Below are 5,879 nucleotides of genomic sequence, written 5' to 3'. Positions count from 1 at the left end.
CCCCGGAAGTGGAGGGCCCCGCGGTCCGCGCGCGGGCGTGCGAGAGAGACGGCGGGCCGCAGCCTGCTGGACCCGAGGGGGAAACGACTCTAGGAGGGGGGGGCGGTGGCGGTCGGTGGTGGAGGACGTTGGCGCTGGGGCACTGGGGCATATTGATGACTCTGGACCCTGCCGCCGGTCCCGCCCCGCAAGGTGCTGAGTCATGCCGGTCCACAACTCGTGCGGCGTGCGGTCCTCCGGGTTACCCCTCCGTTGCAACACGCCGAGGGTGAGACACTCCCGCGACGACATCCTCGCCGGCGACGCGTTACCCCACGCTCGTGCCGGAGTCCAAACCGCCGACTACACTGCAGCGCCACCGCCCGCCCGCCGCTTGGAGAGAGAGAGAGGGGGGAGGTGCAGTACTACAAACATTGCAGATGTTACTTCTGCGTGAACATTGACAGCACCCACTTTTCCGGGGGGGGGGGCATTTGTGCTGTCACCGCTCTACTCCTCTGGCCTCTCCCCTCCCCGCGAGCACTCTGCGCCCCCACCCCAGCCCGCCGGTCCCGCAGCAGCTCCCGGGCCGAGCGCCTGCCAGGTAGGCAACGCCCCCGGACAGCGCGCAGCCGTGCCGTCGCGGTGCCTACCCGGACAAGTCCACGGCGCCGTGCTTCCCTACCTGCTGGTAGGGTGAACCCGATCGCGCGCGCTGGATGTGGCGGGGGGCAGAGAGCTCGTGCAAGCTACTAGTGATCTGAATGTCTGCGTAAATTCATGGTCTGAGTGTGACTACTATATACGAAGTATAGGTAAGAATGCGCCACCCAAACCCAAGTCTAGTACCACACACATCATTGCTCCTAAATCCGTAGTTTTGATAATATTGAAAAACGGTGGGGACTATAAAATCTTCGGGCCATACCTACCACCACCTTGAACCCTTCTTTTTGTTACTCACGGTGTACATGTGAGGCCCGCTAGAAGAGTGTCCGTATTTAGGAACCAAAGTGCCCTATATGAGGAAGTTGCCCGATAAGAGGAACAAGAAGAAGGCAGCACTGAGGAGGTGGCGTGGCGTAGCGCCGTCCCTAAACAAAGCAGAAGATGAGCGACAGTCTAGCAGAGGTTAGGATGCGTGTCGTTAGATTTCAAACAAATTAGAAGGGGCCTATGCACCCAGCACCTTGGTACCACCTATACAAAAGCTTTTTACGACAGTTGAGTCATAATCATTGAGTTAAAATTGTACCAATGCAATATGTCCTCGTACACTAACCTAAACAACGACACCGGGACGGTTTAGAAGATTGTATAAACTTACTTTTCCGAAGCCAAACTTAACAGAAGCACTTTTTGACTCAAGATTGTTACGCTGGTCTAGTATAGACCCAATTTTTCTTTAGAAATTCAACAAAACTTGATTTATGATCACACATGTGGATGCATCCACTTGCGACAAAACACAGTATGGTCTGAACGCCCGCGTACTGCTTTGTTTAGGGACGGCGCTACGCCACGCCACCTCCTCAGCGCTACCCTCTTTTTGTTCCTCTTATCGGGAAACTTACTCATACGGACAGCTTTCAAAAATTATGAAAAGAGAAAAATGTTGGGGGAAAAAGAAACTTCATAAATTTAACCTTTCCCTACCGTCGAAATTTTCTTATCTGGTATAGTAGGTGCTAGAACTGCTTAACGATCACTTTTAAAGTGCATAAATCCGGACTACAGTCACTTTTGCATGTAAAAGCCCATGTCCGTATATTCAGGAGACTTTGGAAATCCCTTCTCTTACTTGACACAAGTGACATAAACAAAATTTTCTTGTGCTATCTTGTATAAAGGTGTAGAGTCCTTGTTTCACATATGTCAAACTGAAAGCCTCACATTCTCGCCCGTTGAGAGCCTCACATTCTCGCAATAGCGAGTAAAAAAAGGTAAAGCAGTATAACAATTGTCCGTTATCGTGGCGCCCCAAAACGCAAGTTTCGCATTTATTTTTTTTAGAGAGAGAACAGTATGTGTAAGATATCGGAAATATTTCTTCAAATCTAGATTAAGGTCTAACCTTTCCAGCGAACCCTCGAAAGCTGTATTCCGGAAACCCATATTCGATTTAGGGGCTTTATTAGTAGTGTCCGACATTAGGGCGCTAGTCCGAAGTTAGGTTCCATGACTAAATGCAATGATGCAATGTCACACTGTAAAACAAGTTTCCGAAGAAAATCCCACAGATGATGATGAAGTTTTGTAACATATACCAGGTGGCTGATTCACGCCGCGCACCGCGCACTGTCATAGTTATACTGTGGCGCATGCACGCGTACGGGCGGGTTTGCCTATGCTCTCTAGCCTCTGCTCCTTATGGCCCCGTGCGAGTAGGCAACCCGCCCGCACGCGTGCATGCGGTACAGTATAACTACGAAAGTGCGCGGCGTGAATCAGCCACCTGGTATGTTATAATTGTCGGACTTTTTCCATGCAAGTGCACGCTTTCCTTTTTCGTGTGTGTGTGTGTGTGTGTGTTTTTTTTCTTTTCTTTTTTTTTCTTTTTCGCCATAGTAATAATTGTGTGCCCTATCCAACCCTTACCAGCCGGCCGGCAAGTCAGTTTGGTGGAGTCAGATAATAATTGTATCATGAAGACGGGTGGAATGGGGCGAGGTGGGGCGGGGCGTGGCGGGGCGTGGCGGAGCCTGGCCGCTCGGCAGTGGGGCAGCAGGCTATTGGACCACATCGGCTGACTGCGGGGCGGGGCGGGGCGGGGCGACGGAACCTGTCCAGAGCCGATTATGTAACAGGTTCCCGTAAAACGGATGCAACACGGGGAAACGAGGTTTCGGACGTCGCTGCTTTGGAAGGACTTTCGTGCCCGCCGACGACCCGCCGTGTAGTGCCACACCTGCGGGGTCTGCGTCGCTGCGCCGCGCTGCCGCGTGCGCGGCGGGCGAGCTTCAGGTCGGGCCGAGGCAGGCGAAGTACAGCTCTCGCTCGGCAGGAACAGCGGGTGTATTTTGGGGGGCCGCCGCCGATGGTGCTGGAGTTTCCGGTCTGTGTCCATCTACATCTCATCTCCCTGGGGCCGCTCACGCCGAGCCTCACGCCCGCCTGCCGCTCATGTTCACGCACTACATTACACCGAGCACCACCTCCGCGCCGCCCCGGAAGTGGAGGGCCCCGCGGTCCGCGCGCGGGCGTGCGAGAGAGACGGCGGGCCGCAGCCTGCTGGACCCGAGGGGGAAACGACTCTAGGACTCTGGGATCCCGTGTATACAACGGTGGATAACCCCGGATCATACCGAAGACCCCTGGATGACCGGGGAGTAGCACCGGATTACCCGAGTTCACAGCCGGATCACATATAATATTACCTCCGAATAGCTCCGAATTAATTCTAGGATGCTCCAGGATTATTCCGGTTCAGCGCCGTTTGTGTCTGGATTACCCTTCGGATTTTCGACGAGTAACCCGCAGACTACCGATGGATCACACCGGATTGCCTCCGGATTACCCAAATTGTTTGCCCCGCAGCCGGAGCCAGAACAACTAGGACCAGGACCGGGAGCAGTCGGGTGCATGGGTGCGTTCCATTTCCGGGGGTGGCTGGTAGGCGCTGCTGCTGGTGTGGAGGTATCCCGGAGTCCTGGAGGCCGGAGGTCCCGTAGGTCCTGGAGGTATAGGTCCCGGAGGTCCCGGAGGTCCCATATGGATCCCGGAGGTGGGTCCGCTAGGTCCCGGAGGTCCCGGGGATCCCGGAGTCGAGTCCCGGGCGGGAGCTCGCCGGGTGCCTTCACACCTGTGCGGCAACACGGGGCGGGGTGTGAAAATGTCGTATGATGATTTGGAGAGGCCGCGACCGCACCGAAGAGGGAGAGGCTCGCGGGATCCGCGCGCGGCCCGTGTCGATAGAGAAGCTTTCGCAACGGGGGCTATGCGCTGTGCAGCACTGCCATCCGCCACCGATGCCAAGCGTGGCGTGGCGTGGCGTGGCGTGGCGTGGCGTGGCGTGGCGTGGCGTGGCGTGGCGTGGCGTTTTTGCTGCTGGGCGCTGCTGAATGTGGAGCGGCGCGGTTCCTCCGTGTTATGTGGGCCAAACGGGCCAACAGGTGAGCGAGCCCGTCGGACAGTCTCCGGAAGCCCCGCCCCGCCCCGCCCGCCCCCACCTGGCCCCTGGCTAAGGCGCGGCGCGGGGCGGCGCGCCAGCATCCGATGGACTGATTCGGAAATTCGGTTACAGGTGTGGTTTGGTCGGTTTCGGTACGTGGGGCGTGGAGGGCCTGGCGCACAGCGCACCACACTGCATCACTTTGCAGCTGGAAAAGTACTTCGCCCGGTCAAAATTAGGCCGCGTCATTCAAAGCCGAGGCTTTGCAGCAAGCAGCCGAGCAAAATAAGAAAAAATAAAAAATCTTTTTCTAAATTTCAAGTTCATCTATCTCGGTATACGAGGATATTCTACAACTGCTTTTGGGATAGTTTACCCAGGTCGAGGACATTATTATTCCTGCCAAAAGGACATTCTAGCTGCCAGAAGGACACTCTACCTGGAACCTAAAGCACAAGAACATTATTTTGTCATCAAATCAAGTCGATTGTTCTTGTACCAAGTAACCTGCCATCACGCGTGAGCACGCACGCCGTTACGCGGCTGCACGACAGCAACCTCGTAAATCGTTTTCCCGCCTTTTCATTCAAACTCGTCCGGGGGTATGATTATGTCATTGGGGTTGGCCCGAGCCCGAGGCTAGGACCGCTTCGGGGGTGGGGTCCAGCACACTGCACGGCGAGCGGCGTGCAGCCCGGGCCTAGTCCGGTGGAGGAGAGGAGGCTCTTTACCGCCCAGAAGAGGGGGGGGGGAGAGGAGAGAGAGAGAGAGAGAGAGAGAGAGAGAGAGAGAGAGAGAGAGAGAGAGAGAGAGAGAGGCTCTTGCGCGCCCTCTCTGGAATCAGCCTGCTTTGCCCGCGCTACATTTGACGTGCGGTGTGTTTACGTACGGATTGGCCCACAGACTGGTGCCCGTTGGGGCCGCGGACAGACCCCCACCCCCCAGCTGGGCCGCTCACATAAGTCCTCCCTCCTCCCCTCCTCTCTCCTCTCTCTCAGTCTGCCCCCGTGGAATTCCCCGCTTCCCTGTTGTCCAGCAGCGTGGACCGTGCGCTCACGACACGAGGCCGTGGTCCAGACTGAGCAGGGTCGGCGGCACTCGGAGAAGCCTTTCTTTAAAAGGAAATTTACAATGCATTTGAATTAAAGCAAAAACTAGCAAATCAGAAAGTCTTCATTTGATCCACATTTTTTTTAAATGGTTCAAGTTTCAATTATTTTTTTAGAGGCGGGTGGGGGTTTAAAAGGGTTCTTTGAATTAAGATAAACATTTTTGAAGTGTGTATTAAAGAAACGCTTCTCTGGGGGAGCTGCATAACTCAATAAAAAATACAACTGAGGACTACCGTGGTGGCAAACTGTTGCAAACCAAGTCACTCGACATCATTCTAAAACAATTCCTTTCATTGTAACGGTTAAAGTTACCTTTCTTACCCCACTAGGGATCTACGTCTTCATCTCTCTCAAATCGAGTCTTATTCGTAAGCGAAAATGTCGCAAAAAGACCCTCAACGAGCGATTTCCACTAACGTCGCTACCTCAGGAGGAATTACAGATCCCACCTGTCACTTGCCAGGGCCGGGCGACTTAGTGACTCCTCGACTTCCAGTTCCAGTGTTGATGCCAATCGGAAGAAGGACCTTAACGCACTGGGCTGCGGTTGTATCCCGCATCTTCTATGGTAGGGCTTTTTTGTCTCCTTCCCTTCCTCCCCTTCCCTCCCCAGAGGCTTCAATCCCCCCACTCTGGCCTTCCCTCCGAGTGGCGGGGGCTCCGCCTTGGGCTCACCC

The sequence above is a fragment of the Frankliniella occidentalis genome, unplaced genomic scaffold, assembly GCF_000697945.3.
Source record: "Frankliniella occidentalis isolate FOCC.00 unplaced genomic scaffold, Focc_3.1 Scaffold88, whole genome shotgun sequence".
Classification (NCBI taxonomy): domain Eukaryota; kingdom Metazoa; phylum Arthropoda; class Insecta; order Thysanoptera; family Thripidae; genus Frankliniella; species Frankliniella occidentalis.
Note: the sequence above shows the minus strand (reverse complement) of the source record.